Below are 15,927 nucleotides of genomic sequence, written 5' to 3'. Positions count from 1 at the left end.
AGCCTGCCTGAGCACTGGCCGGTGTTGATACAGCTTTTTTTTTATTGTGTCACAGTACATATTCTTATATTTTTAGATGACAGGATTTCATGTGTATCAAACTCACATTATTGCAGTGTGAGGATAATAGTCAGAGTTATTCTGATTTGCATTTTCATGGGTTCTTAAAAACTGTTAAACTGTTTGCTCTTTTGTTTTACAATTTTAAATTAAATGTTTTACATTTAGAGTTTGGTCTCTGAATTTTTGTGTCTTTCACATAGATACACAACAGAATAAAGAATCAGCGAGTCCAGATGGACAATGACCTCAGGATAAAACACTGTGCTTTGTGAAGGTGACTAACTCACAGTCATGTGGATGTAATAATAATAGGTGTAGAATCCTGGCTCAGTAATTAGCTCTGCCTCACAGCATTTCAGTCTCTGCAGCGCCTTTCTATGTTTGTAAGTTCTCCGTGGGGATTTTATTTCAGTTTTTAGATTTTTTTTATTGTGATATCAGTTGTCAGACATTTAATAGTTTTGTTTCTTCAGTCAAATGGCATTCAGAAAAACAGCACGGCTCTTTTTGGCACCGCTTCATTGCACAATGGTGCTGTGCAAACAAAGCAGAGGTATTTCGCTTTTTGATCCTCTCTTTGTCTCACTAGAATATCGTATGTTTTTCCAAGAAGTTGCTATAAATGGTGAACTCATGCACCTCCCCTTCAGGTGCCCTTGACCTCTGCTACAAAGGCCTGGACTTCTCTCATTCTCCCCACAAGTGTGCATTTCAGTCCTCGTTTTCCTCTCCTCCAAGTCAAGCCAAATGTTCCAGCTGCAGCTTGAACCACAAACAGTAGCGGAGTGCGATACTGCATATTTTGGCATCGATCCAATACCAAGTAAATACGGGCCAGTATCGCTGGTACCAATACCCATACTTTTCAATAAACAATAAATTTTCATGACCTTAAGTGTTTTTTGTGATGTTTCCTTTTTTATCATTCCATCCATCCATCCGTCTTCTTCTGCTTTATCCAGGGTCGGGTCGCGGGGGCAGCAGCCTAAGCAGAGAGGCCCAGACCTCCCTCTCCCCAGCCACCTCCTCCAGCTTATCCGGGGGAACACCAAGGCGTTCCCAGGCCAGCCGAGAGATATAATCTCTCCAGCGTGTCCTGGGTCTGCCCCGGGGCCTCCTCCCGGTGGGACATGCCTGGAACACCTCACCCAGGAGGCGCCCAGGGGGCATCCTTGTGCCTGAACCACCTCAGCTGGCTCCTTTCGATGTGGAGCAGCAGCGGCTCTACTCTGAGCCCCTCCCGGATGGCAGAAACTCTCACCCTATCTCTAAGGGAGAGAAATATCCTGTCTCAGAGTGACGCTGAAAAACTAGTTCATGCATTTATTACTTCCAGGCTGGACGACTGTAATTCATTATTATCAGGAAGTCCTAAAAACTCCCTGAAAAGCCTTCAGCTAATCCAAAATGCTGCAGCAAGAGTCCTGACAGGGACTAGAAAGAGAGAGCAGATTTCTCCTGTTTTGGCTTCCTGTTAAATCCAGAATTGAATTCAAAATCCTGCTCCTCACATACAAGGTCTTAAATAATCAGACCCCATCTTATCTTAATGACCTTGTAGTACCATATCAGCCTATTAGAGCACTTCGCTCTCGCTCTGCAGGCCTACTTGTTGTTCCTAGAGTATTTAAAAGTAGAATGGGAGGCAGAGCCTTCAGTTTTCAGGCCCCTCTTCTGTGGAACCAGCTTCCAGTTTGGATTCAGGAGACAGACACTATCTCTACTTTTAAGATCAGGCTTCAAACTTTCCTTTTTGCTAAAGCATATAGTTAGGGCTGGACCAGGTGACCCTGAATCCTCCCTTAGTTATGCTGCAATAGACGTAGGCTGCCGTGGATTCCCATGATGCATTGAGTTTTTCCTTTCCAGTCACCTTCCTCACTCACTATGTGCACTCAAAAAAAAAATCAACTAGGGCATGTGTTTGATTAGCAAAGCAGTAATATGTTTACATTGCATGAAGAAATCATTTTTATGGGTATTAAATGATTCATTGTTTTTTGTTGAATATGAGTCAAAGAAAATTCTGATGAGTTAAATTCATTCATGGCAGTCCAATGAGAATGAGGTCCATCAAACCAACGACTATGATAGTGTCATGCATTGCGCATGCTCCACGCCCACCAGATGAGTCCGTTGAGACGCTAACGAGCGCACGTGGAGTTCCTCCTTTGGTATACTTGACAGTAAGGTAAGTTGCTCACATATCTCTTCATATATTTATTTAGGTTAGGAGTGTGAGAGATAAATACTATTTGTTAAATGTTTTACCCATGTAGTGTGGTAACTTAGAGGAGCTTTATATATCAGGGAGTGTGTGGAGCCAAACTGTCACAATAATTGCATGTGCATTTTCTTTTTGTTTTGAATTCAGAATGATTCAGGTGGATCTTTGTTCGGGTCCTAGTTTCTCTGCTCTCTGGTGCTCTTCATTAAGGCTGACTAACAGTCTTCACATTTCACAGTATGTAGATATTAACACAAATTCATCAAGAGTAATAATTTTATTTTAATTAAATAATTTCTCTCCTCAGAAATATGTCGCAAAATAAAGCCACATTCCCATGCTCTGAGATTCTTACACCTCCTCAACAATAACAGTAAGTTTCATATGTTTGACTTATTATTATTATTATTATTATTATTATTATTATTAGCAGTAGTAGTAGTATTGTTGTTGTTATTATTAATCTGTTTTTTTCTTTGGTTTTTGGCATCATGTTCATGTTTTTCAGATTGACAAGGAACTCCTGCACATATTGACAGTACCGCTGCTATCCACATTCTTTTCTGAGCTAGATGATGGAGATCTTTAGAGGCAAAGGTGGAGGGCTGGAAGAAAAATGAGACACATCATGGGGACCATCTCCAAGGTGTGTGCTAAAATGGTTAGACCTGTGTTTAAGAACTTTTTATGCCCATAACATGCCAATTTTATGAGCAAAAATATCTATACATATGGTAGGCAAAAGTCCTAAGTTGTTTTCATATTGTTATTGTCATGGTCCGGAGTCTGTGACTCCGTGTTTATGTTTAGTTCATTGGTATTCTGTGGTTTTGGGTACCTTGGGTGTTTGTACTCTTCTGTTTCATGGTTCATGTTCTTATGTTCTGTGTCCCCCAGTCTGTGTTAAGTTGGTGTGTTATGTCATTACGTGTATGTGTTTCCTATTTTACTTTGAAGGTCCGTGTCTGTTCTCAGTGTGTTCAGTTTACTTTTCCCCTGTCTCATCAGGTCGGATTACTCCCAGCTGTGCCCTCCTTTTGTGTCTCATCCCCTCGTTATCCTTCTGTGTATTTTAACCTCGTGTCTGCCTCTGTTAGTTGCTGGTTCGTCTGCGTTATTCCCCTCTGTCATTCTGTGTTTATTCCTCCGGCTTCCTGGGCATTCTCCCTGCAAGGTACCCTCGTTCGTGTTCTGGCTTTGTGTTTAGTTTTAGTTTTCTCAGTTTAGAGTTTTTACCGTTCTGTTTCTCGCCACCCTTTTTTGTTGTACTTCACCTGTTGTTAATAAAGCTCACCCTCCACTTAAGCAGTCTGCATCTTGGGTCCGTTATTAATCCACACGGCCTGCCTCGGCACCCCGTGACAGTTATACAAATTATATAAGCGTCAGTCTTATATTAGTTGATGAAGTCGCATGGCTAATCTTGATCAAAATAAAGAGACAAACCTGTTTGGTTGCCTCATTTTGTGTCTGATTTTGTTGAGATAGATGAGTACTTGCCTTTTGGTCTTTCCAAACAAAGTATTCCTTTTTCGAACTGCTGCCTAAAAGCTAAATATTGTCATTATTGTTTTGTTAAATGTCAAATTTAAACATATCAGCATTTTTTTCCTTTCTTTTTTTTGCATATCTAGACTCATTATATTTCACATCACAGAACACTGAGGCCACGCTGAAGCCATGGAACAAACTGTGATGGGAGTGTATGTCCTACAGCAGGAGGGTGCGGAGCCTGGAGATGACCCAGAGAACATCGGTGTCAGGATTGGAGGTGTGGAGATTCTCACTGGTTTGAGGAGCATTGCAATTGCTTGTGCTCTTTTATTTGGACTGATATACTGCCTGAACCTAAGCTACCCACCGGAGCTCAAATGCATTTTTGAAGTCTTGCAAAAGATTATCATGAAGCTGGATGGGCAGAGGTTTCAGATTCAGGGAAGCCAGATATTTTTCCATATTTCTGCAATGCAAATTTGTGTTTAGGGTTAGGGTTCAAAATTGTAAGTTATAAAATGTTCATAAGGACTTTGTGGTTTGCTCAGTGGACATTAGACAAAGATTGTTAGTTCATAAGTTAAAGTCTCATACACTTGCAGTTTAAACACTGATTTGTGCAAGATGGGCAATTGTTACAAAGGAAATGTACCCACAGGTTTTCCCGAATTGTTTGAGTGGAGCAGTTGTTCTCAAACTTATTAAATGTTTTCTCCACACGTTAAACAGACTAAAGTTACCATTAATGGATACAGCCTGATTACATGGAGCACTAATGGATGTATGCAAGAAACATAGTAATGCTGAATGTTAAATTGTGTTAAAATTCATGCTTTTGCTTGCAATGCATATTTTACTACATTTTACCAGAGTTGCTTTGGGGATATTATTCTTTGTTGGCAAACTATTCTACAGACTATTTTTCTTTCAGTCAGCATGTCTTGATTGTTCTGTGGTCTCCTACATGCGCTTCTGTTAAAGAATGATTCTAAATGTACCCGTTATTTACTCAGCTAGTGAGCTCAGTGATCTATTAGCTTTGAGCCACTCCAAATGTGGGCGCATTTTTTTTTTTTTAACTTCCTATGAAGGTAGCTAATAAGGTTAGTATGAGACGGTTGAAGGGGAGAAAGCTGGGCTGAGCTGAGATCCTGCCAACTGTTTTAAGAATGTCCAAGCAAAATAAAAGAGTTGGTTTTGCAAGTTATCGTTTATGTACGTTTCATTAATTGAGTTAAAAGTAATGTTTCCATGAGCAATACAAACACTAACTGAAACACAATTGGTGTGAGTACCACAGACATACATTACATTTGTTAATTCAACAAGATTAACATTGGTGTAACAAACAAATATTTACTAGTTCATGTAACAAGACTGACTTTTGATGTGCCAAAGTGTTCAAACAATATAACATGAATTGGTACAAACATGTTAACTGAATAAAAGTCAAATTAATTGAATGTTAATGTGAATATTATGTTATACTTACAAACATATATCATGTTGAAGCAACAAAATCAAGATGGATTAATATGACATGATTTGCTTAGATGGAATATAAGTGGGAGGATAAAATTATGTTCAACCAATGAATTATTTGAGTGTTAACAGACCTCTCTGCATTGAATCATATCTGTTATTAACCTCTGTCTCTCTTCCACAGCATGTCTTTATCCTGTCTTCCTTCTCTCACCTCAACCAATCACAGCAGATGGCCCCGCCCCTCCCTGAGCCTGGTTCTGCTGGAGGTTTCTTCCTGTTAAAAGGGAGTTTTTCCTTCCCACTGTCGCCAAAGTGCTTGCTCATAGGGGGTCATATGATTGTTGGGTTTTTCTCTGTATCTATTATTGTACGGTCTACTGTACAATACAAAGCACCTTGAGGCAACTGTGGTTGTGATTTGGCGCTGTGTAAATAAAATTGAATTTAATTGAATTATTATTATTCATTAAATGTAAGGTTACACCTGAAAAAACAGTCCTTTAAAGACAGTTTTGAAGTCTCACAGTACTTAAATTCACATTAACAGTATATGTTTACAACAAAGAATCGTATTAAGATTCATTCAGTATATTCAGATGCAAACATATTCTGACAGAATCTTAACAGAAGAGAACTGTTAGGTTTTATCACTACAATCACTTAAAGCTTGTATGAATGCCATATGATGTCCTAAATCTTCCTGTACTTTACAATGCTTTTACAAAACTTTACATTTTTACAATTGATATTTGTAAATGTTTTCTATTCAGACAGAATTTATGCCCCAGGTCTTCAAATGATGTGATATCAAAGTCTGGAGGTTACAGATCTTAAACTGTGTCCAGTTGGACAGTGAATGCAGACTCATGTGCAGACAGATGTCCAATGAAGCGATCTTGTTTTTAAGGGAAAACAGAATCCATAAAACATAGAAGCTCGTGGGGGAAACACAGGGAGGTAGGAACTACAGAAAAAGGAAAAACATGTGAAGGGAACAGACATGACTAAGGACTCTGGGGAGATAAAGAGCGTGCTCCTATATTCCATTTCGCTGAGAGACATGATGTGGAAGTACCTGCATGGCTGCCATAATAAATTCTAAATCCTAAAGAAAGGAGAATCAGTGTTGTCGCTGCATGAAGAGCACAGATTTATGTAAAGATTATGATCTGCATCAGTTATTGAAGTTTGCTTTTGTTTGTATAATTAAATCTATAAGGTTCACTGTTGTATTGCAGTCTTCAGGATTATCATGAATCAATGTTGACAGCTGGAAACGGGTAATGGATGGAGGAAATTTTACCTAAATAAGATGGATTTTATAGGCTATGATATCAATTTATTAACCAGGGGAAATTATCGTGATGTTGCAATGACAGGGTGATCTACTAAGAGGGCGCTTTCATTTATTTACAAAAACACAGTCGGTTCACTTTAGTAAAAATCAGCGTTCTGCTCAGAGCAGCTCAAATTATTCTCTCTCTGTTACTGCAAACTGCTCTGCTGACACCATTGTTCTGCTCTATCAGTAATCTGTATTATGTAAAAATGGTCTGTAAATACAGCATGTTTCCTAGCGGAGTTATACATATCAATGTAGTTATAAATTACAGTTTGTGAAAGTACACACTTACTTTTTTTAATAAAATTATTCAAGACATATGAGTGGACAGACAATGGAGGTCGACAGACCTGGTGATAATTGCTTCTATAGAAAGTTAGCACATGGCAGTGTCAATCTCTTGCTTTTCTTCTGAGTAGTATTTTATTTAGTTGTAATTCAAACAATAATTTGCTTCTTGAAATTAAGTAATGAATTTCTTGTTTTACTTTATAAATCTCAGATCCTGCCTTTACCTGCTCCCTCCTATACTGATGTGGTGTATGTGGTACTGCTGAGCTTGTATGTGGTATGTGAACTGTTATACTTTTAAAAACAAAACTGTTTTATAAGTTAAGTTTTCTTTTGTGACCCATCCCATGCCCCTGTTATTTCGTCTCCACATCTGAACCATGGTAAAGGTTGCAGTTCAAGGGCCTGAGGCATGAAATTCTTTTCAGATCAGCTGTGATCAGTATTTTTTGGAACTTGATAAATAACAATAAAAGCTGTAATGGCTCCATTAGCATTTTGTGTAAATGTTTGTGTTAAAATTATAGCTTTAATGAGGTCTTACTACATTAGTTTTAGTTTGTATATGTGTACATATAGTATGTATATTTACAGTACAGTATGTTGTGTTTGTTGACATATTTTCAGGTGGAAGCAGAATATGTGAGGATTACTACTGCTGCACATGTTCCAAGGCTTTTTACACAACTTGACCAATACACTGACCAGCTCATAAAAGTCTTCAAGAAAAAAGGAGGCGTTGCAGGGAAGAAAATTAGACAAACTTTGGCCCCAGCCACACAGGTGCGTTATTCTGTTGGTAGCAAAATATTATGGCTAATAAGATCATTTTCAAATTTAAACAGCTAGTGTATGGTAGCTGCACAGTGCACTTACATTTATATTAAGCAAGACAAAGTTTGGTACTCAAAACGTTGGAAAATTTAAATTACCTAAACATATGTAAAATCTGATCCCTTGATTTAGGTTAAACCAGAAGTGAATGTTTTTATGTTATGTTTTGAATGCAAAAAAGATGATGTATTAGTTTGTCTTTACCTCCATTATGGACATATATAATGTGGTGGAAACCCTGCCCAACAGGTTAACTATTCATGTCCATGTGATGATTAGTTGGTCTTGTGTACATGTCTATCTGTGCAGTGGATATGTCATTCATTTTGCGTATAATGTGAGTTTCTGTCATCCTAAAGTATATCTGTTTTCTCTTCCTGTATCTCTGCCACTCTCTACAGAAGGAAAGTATTGAAAAGGGGAGGGAGTGTGTCCTCAGGGCACTACCTTTTTACCTGAATGAAGACCCAAACATCCTCTTCAAAGAATAATTGGTTGGTAATTTTAGTTTAGTTTTTTATCTGTATTAAACCAAATTTTGAATAACTAATGTTGTTGCATGTTGTTGTTGTTGTAATTTGCATGGAACCTGTTTAAATGTTTTGGGAAATCTTCTTGTATACCCAAACTATTTATATTTATCGTTGAATCTGTAGTCTGAAATAGTGGCGCACTGGGGTGCATGTTCCTAATATTGTGTTTACGTCATTAAAGGGTAGCTTTGGCCCTTTTTCTTTCTTTTTTTAAAACTGGATGCCATTTTTCTATGTTTTTGTGTCTAAGCTACAGCTGTTCAGAGGGAGCTGGAACAAATTACCCTTGCTATCTTTACCATCGAAAGAGCTGATGCCAGCACTCCTCCAGCCGATGTGGGTATAACCATCTAGTGTGTCCTGCATGACCTGGAAGACCTGGCCTCTGCATGTGCACTCTTAATGGGTGGGATATATGCACTGAATCTCAGTTAACCTCAAGACTGAAAGCTTTCTTTGAAGTACTTCAGAAGCTCTTCCTTCATCTGTATGTCAGCATACTCTTGACCAAGGTACAGTTGCTCAAGAATACACTGAATGAATAAGCCAACCTTTAATTTGGATGATGAATGTTCTGTCAGATGGACAGAAGTTTTTCGGAGGCTGAATGGGAATAAAATGGTAATTTGTAAATGACAGATAACGGGAAAATTACATTTAAGAGAAATTTAGAACATTTTGAAAAGTTTGTAAACTACTACAATTTGAGAGATTTTACTGTTGTGGGGGGCTAGTAAGAGACAATCAAAAGTATTGAGATTTAAAGGATTTAATTGAGAGATGATACTGCACCAGAAATGTTGAAGGGTGGTGTGTATATTAGCGTTCAAGGCATATTGTTATGAGGTGGAAATATGTTCATATTCAGTTTGTGTTACATTGTGTGCATTGTAAAGGTAATTGCAATACATACTAAAAATAAGGGTAAGTTAGGAGGTTGATCTGATATCCCCGTGTTGGTGTTGTTCCCAGATCATCATACTAAATGTTGTTCCAGGATCAACATTGCAAGTGACCAATCAGAATGTTGTGACGTCATACTTTTGCGACTTCGGGAAAAACCGGCGTAAAACAAAAAACTGTACTTAAGCTGCGTGAAACCGCCTCTGTCCGCCGATCAACTGACCCTGACCCTGACCGTAACCCTTTAATAAACAGTAAGCAGAATTGATATTGTCCTTGCAACATTGAAATTTCATAAATGCACGAATGGCTTGGCGCGCAAAAGAATAACGTCACAACAATGTGACAACATTTTCATGATGGTCTGGGAACAACACCAACACGAGGATATCAGATCATCCAAGTTGGGAATGCAGGATGAATGTATATTTTGTGGACTTTTAAAGACGAACAATTGTTTCCATGTTAAAATGTTTCCATCTGAAGTTTTTTCCCCAACACTGGTAAAATAAATGTTGACAGTGGCGAGTGTTAAATGGTTACTGCTGTGCTGTTGCAAAAAAACTGAACGCTATTGTTAGACCATAATGTTGGCATGTTTTGTTAAAGTTTTATTTGGGATGGTGATGTAATTTTCTTTGATTGCTAATATCAGTGGACTATTTATTATTATTATTATTATTATTGTTGTTGTTGTTGTTGTTGTTGTTGTTACATTTTTTTTTTTTTAAATTGTGGCTGTTGAGGTGGACACTTCACTTTGCATTGTTAAAGGAAAGCACTTCATTGGCATTGTGTTACTGGACTGACCCTAAGCAATCATTGCAAATAGCAACTTTGCTATCCATTTTAGACACTAAAAGAAAAAAACACTCACAGACCTTACTAGCATCACATGTGCATAACTCAAGTGTCATCTTATCAATGTGTTATGTGATCTTCAATGCGTTTTTTTTTCTCTCTTCTATTTCTGGTAGATAAAGACATTTAATTTAAAGTCTTGATGTTGCATCTGTCTACATACTGTTAATTACTAACCCTAATGAGCTGTTGTGTTTTATTTTGGACTGGGTTTACACAAATGCTCACTGAATGTGTTGGCAATAAAAGAAATTTTAAAAAATAAGTTGGATGTACTTAATTCATTTGTGTGGAACCTGTTGACAAAATAGATTTATGTAAAACTAATTAATAAAGCACAAGGTGGCTGAAAATATAATATTTGAATTAATCTAACTTAAATTTAACATTTTACTGCCACAAATAAGAAATGTGTTGAAGTAACTAATCTAAACTATCTAACCTGAAAATATATCATCTATGTTCATACAACATAACTTGATTTAGTTAGTCTTAAATATGTCTTGTTAATCTTAAGTAGTTTTTTTAAATTAGATGAACTAAAGATTTTTGCTTTAAACTAACATAATTCAATTTCGTGGAACCTGTTGACAAAATAATTTTAATTAAAGTCAACGTTTCATTTTTTTGAGTGAAGGGAACAGCTGAAAGAAAAAGACTTGAAAATTGTGTATGACGTCTGAATCGCTTCATAATAAAAACACGTCATAGCTTTCATTGTTTAGATTTCATGCAGAACAACCTTTGAAAACAGGACAGTCTGTGAAGCTCTGAATGATTTCTGAAGTGAAAAGTTGTTATTTTGAAGGAGAACTGTCCTCAAATCAAAAACTTCAAAGTAAAGTACTGCAAAACTGTACACACTGTACTGGTGTGTTATTTGTACTATACAGAAAAAAATGCTGAGGATTATGCATGAACTTTGCTATTGGTTAAATCTGTGTTTATCACTGCATGGCGTACCTTTCTGGAAAGTAGTGAAGACTATGAAAACAAATTTTCTTTAGCTTTTTTACAATTCTAACATATATTTTATCTATGAAATACAGTCACATTTTCTCTTTGTTCATTTCTTGAGTCTGGGTCAGAGTTTAAAGGTAAATTCAAGACAAACTAGATGCTTCATTGAACCTGTGAGAAAATGAAGAACAAGTCTTTATGTTGACAAAAGATCTTTGTTTCTTTTCAGTGCATTCATCACGGAGATTTGAAGTCTGCTGAGCTCTTTCAGCCTTTAAATACAAAGCATCAGGTAACACTGTTGTTCTAAGTGTTCACTTCATCACTGTCAGATGTGTCAACAAGGAAGTATCTGCTTACATACCGCTGTGGCTTTAACAGTGATTTAGTGTGTGTTTTGAAAGCCACAAGAAATCTCAACATCTGTTAGGCTGGGTGAGGCCGAGTGCTTCTGCTTAAGCACCAGAGAGGGAAAGTGAAAGAGTCTATCGTTCATCTAATAATACATGTTTTCTTATGCTTAGAAATATAATTTAAAATTAAGATAGATGAAAAGATAAAAAGAAGGATTCATTTTAAAAAAAGGAGGAAGCAGGAACCACAGTGTAAGATGTAAGATGAGATTTAAGAGTAAGGTCAGGCTGTAAGAAAAAAAATCACATAACGACCTACATTCCTCTTTATAAAGATCTGAATTGGTGTCACGTTGAAGGCAGTTTCATGTAAAACAATGCCTGTATAATGTATAATTTTCCACTTTCTTTATTGAATAATGGAACTGTAATTAGTCGACGATATGGGGAGTGCCTCATTCCAAGAGACTGAGACGATGCTGTGCTTCTTTCATCTGCTTTGTTCTATGACTTACTTCAGGAAGTTCAGGTCAACGTGATAAAGCCTTTGCCTCTGGCTGGATAATTAGAGATTACACAATTTATTTTCAGTTAAGGAGTGTTCAGTGTTACATTTTGTGAACTGGCAACGGTGCAATTTCAGCATTCACTGAACCCACAGTATCTACACCTGTGTGGCAAATGTGTGGTAAAGACACAGATAATGAAATTTAATTATTAATACGATATACATCATGAAAAACAAAAGCTGAATTTGATTCAGTACTTCAGTACTCTGTATATTCTGTGATTATAAAGGCCTTGAATTCTGTGATATATACTGTAAATGATTTTCACAGAGGTCTGCTGAGGTTGTTTATATTTTCACATGTTTTTGTGTCTGTAGGGCTGTTTGATGGCGATTTGGACTCCTCTGGGAGATGAGGACACACCCACATCTGTTCCATACTGCAGCTGTGGATGGTGTTACGGTTCTGAGTCAGCTTTGGGGCATCAGACGCACACACTGGATCCATTAAGCAATGTTTAGCATCCCCGTTAAGAATAACTGACCTTTGCAAATAAACAACAGCTAATAAGATGAGATCAAAGTATTTTATGTGATGTATGGACATAAATGACAGAAGAAAAAGGCCATGTATAGCATGACTACTCAGTTACACACCAAGGTGGGCCAGGACCGGATTTAAAATAGCCTGACAATAATATAATACACGTTAAAGCCAAACAGTTTAATCAACGTAGCCCGGAGAACATTTGCTAATAAGGTGAAGTTAGCTAAGTCAGCTATGTCATTGTAGCAAAAAAAAAGCACCACCTACGGTTCTTTATGCAACTTCAAATGTCGGACAAAGTTGGAAGTTGTTCCATCTCCGTCTGTGATTCTCTTCTTGCACGTTTTTTGTTGACTACTTCATAGTTTATGTACCGAAAGAAATTACTCTTGGCAGCATTTTTGGTTTGAGCGTTTTTGTTTTTTGTTTTTAAAATCTGGTTAATTTGATTGGCTGTGCTACAGCTCACGCTCACATACACATGGAGGTAAGAATGAATGAATAAAATGAATTAATGGTCCGCACTTTTTATAAAATATGTACGTTAAATTTTAGATTTGGGTAAAATATCAAGTCTTTTCATGTAAACAGGTTCAAGTCCAATTCAAGTCCCAAGTCATTGGTGTAAAAGTCCAAGTCGAGTCACAAGTCTTACAACATTTTTTCAAGTCAAGTCTAAAGTCATAAAATTAAGGACTCGAGTGCACACCTCTGGTAAGAAGTGCTGTGGGTGTGTGTATAACAAAGAGTGATGGAAAGAGATGTGTTACAATGTAGAAGAATAAGAGAGGGAAAGTGTTAATGAGCAGTGATGAAAATGATATCAAATATATGTCTTAGTGTGTTTGTACAGGTGGCTACGGAACTGGATCAACGTCCTCCACAAGCACACAACAAAATGATAGTTTAACATAATTGGAACCACACCAGCTGTGTTTTGGCTGAATATTTCACAGCTTCACCTTCATGTAGACCTCACAATGAAGAACAAGCTTCGAGGACAATCAATCTCTCCCTGAAGACAAAATGCTGTTCGAGAGCAACGGCGTCGACTTCAAGAGTCAACAAGGTGAACAGACAGCAACGCTGCCCTAAACCTTAAACCGTAAAGTGTTCAGCAGCATGTACAAATGAGAGACAGAAGCTGTGAGAAGTGGGAGCATGGAGGAGAAATGAAGGCTGTTGTTGATAATGTGAGAGCACATGAAAATTACATTGGAAAACTGTGGCCGACTGTCTTGTGGAGATTTGAGAAAGAGTCCGTAAGATCGCAACAAAGGTAAAAATAAAATGCACACAAACACACATAAACAGAGAAATGTGAAGGAAAGGCAGCTTTAAGGACATGCCCTGCTGAATCTGCAGCTCCACTGCACACACATGCATTAAACCTGCCTACTAACACACACACATGCAATGAAGATCAGCTTGTTATCTCTCATCAATGTTAAAATTGTGTAAATTTAACAGACACCTGTTATCAAATGCTGAGTGTATCCTCTGCTGCCAATTAACTCTCCAAATTGCAGGAAAAGAGTTTAACTTTTGTAAAAGAGACCAGTTTGACCAACCAGTGATCAGACAATAAATTTAGTTGTTAACACAGTAAATAGTGAGATGTTATAAAACATTTAATTGAGAGGTGAGAGGTGAGCTTCTCTAGATTAGATGGGTTTTGGATGCTGACCATATTAGATGCTAAGTCCTGTGTTTAAAAGGATTGTAGCGATTCAATCCATTTCAAAAGCAGTAAGAATTGTTTTTATTTTTGGAATGACGTAAAATTGCTGTCAGTGGATACTTAAATTAGTGCGCAGTTTTCCACTATCACCAGTGATTGGTATGAATGCATGTGACTGGACTGTGACTGGACTGATGATGTGGACTAAGTGTGACTGACTTGAAATTGAGAAGACGGTAACTATTTTAGGATTAATCACTTCTAATGCCTGATCCACACAAACAGTGAGAAAGGGTGGATGTCTGTGGGGTTTTTTGTTTATTTTTGCAGGGCAGGAGGATGACAAAGCCCAGAGAAGGGCAGACTGTAGGACTGTGTGCGGGCCTTGCAGACCTTTAGCTGCTACTTTTCTGTGTTACTGATTTTGTGTGAAGGAAACTGTGTTTTACTGGCTGCTTTTTGTTTACAGTATCACAATGCATTGTTGGGAACTGTGAAATGTTACAGTGGGAAAATGTAAATGACCTCATTAATATTTGTAAAGTGTTTTGTAAATTTATAAGTGGCTGTTATTTTGTTGGAGCTTGGACCCAGCTGAATGATTACCACCCTGTGGCCCTCACGCTGGCAATCATGAAATGCTTCGAGAGACTAGTCCCCCACCAGAGAGCGTTCGACCCCCACCAGTTCGCATACTGCGCAAACAGATCCACAGAAGACGCCATCGCCACAGCCCTCCACGCTGTGCTGAGTCACCTAGAGCAGCAGCAGAGCTACATCCGAATGCTCTTCGTGGACTACAGCTCAGCCTTTAATACAATCATCCCGGACATCCTCATCACCAAACTGGTCACTCTTGGCCTCCATCCCCCCACATGTGCCTGGATAAAGGAAATTGTCACAAACCGGCCCCAGACTGTAAGGCTCCGCCCTCATCTCTCCTCCACTCGCACACTGAGAACCCCACAGGGCTGTGCGCTGAGCCCTCTCCTGTATTCTCTCTACACCCACGACTGCAGTTTAACCCACAACAACAATCTCATCATCAAGTTGCTGATGACACCACGGTAGTCGGACTCATCTCAAAGGGAGACGAGGCAGCCTACAGGAAGGAGGAGGTCCTGAAGCTGGCAGCCTGGTGTTCAGAGAACAACCTGGCACTGAACACTAAGAAAACCAAAGAGCTCATTGTTGACTTCAGGAGACACAGCACTGACTTGGCCCCCTCTACATCAACAGGGAGCGTGTGGAGAGGGTCCTGTTGTGTGTGACCCACACGCATTTTCATGCCTTGGCTCACCTTAGCAATAATATAGATATGTAAGTATATTACAGAAATGGGTCTATTATGGTATGTTATAGTGTACACAGTATGAAGTATGTTGTGAAAATGCTATAACTATAAGTATGTACAGGCTGTAGTGAGTACAAGCTATGTACAGGATATGAACAGGATATAAATATGAAAAACTATACAGAATATGAAATAAATAACTTTACAGAATCTGAGATATACAGCTATACAGAAATGGGAACTATGCAAGTTGTAAACAGTTGTAGAATTAAAAACTATCGTATGTACAGAATGATTATTTACACAGAGCTATACAGTAGTGCAGTTAAGATAAGTGAGATATGTGGATAATTTCTACAGAGGTATATAAAGTGCTAGTGGTTGTGAGTGCTGGTTCAGTCCATGTTATTATTGTGTGTTTGAGGGTACAGTTGTCCATTGTGTGTGTAGGTGGTTGTGGGTGTGTGTATGTCCAGTCCATAAGCGAGGAATGCTTATGACACCAACTGTCTGCCATCTATAATCCAGTTTTGAGATCCCTTCCCAGACGC

General features: G+C 38.1%; 1 long non-coding RNA gene across 1 annotated transcript; it reads left to right on the top strand.

The window, feature by feature from the left end:
- The first annotated feature begins 5,755 nt into the window (after positions 1-5,755).
- On the top strand, positions 5,756-10,298 carry LOC146567789 (uncharacterized). Its single transcript, XR_014893718.1, has 4 exons — positions 5,756-7,179; positions 7,530-7,685; positions 8,138-8,230; positions 8,520-10,298. It is a non-coding gene; the product is annotated as an uncharacterized LOC146567789 (long non-coding RNA).
- The last annotated feature ends 5,629 nt before the right edge of the window (positions 10,299-15,927 follow it).

Source organism: Mchenga conophoros, linkage group LG9 (genome assembly GCF_057382185.1).
Source record: "Mchenga conophoros isolate Kocher_MC1m ecotype Shallow Benthic linkage group LG9, M_conophoros_male_GT1.1, whole genome shotgun sequence".
In the NCBI taxonomy this organism is placed as follows: Eukaryota; Metazoa; Chordata; class Actinopteri; order Cichliformes; family Cichlidae; genus Mchenga; species Mchenga conophoros.
The sequence above is the reverse complement of the archived record's forward strand: the minus strand, read 5'-3'. Positions and strand labels throughout refer to the sequence as shown.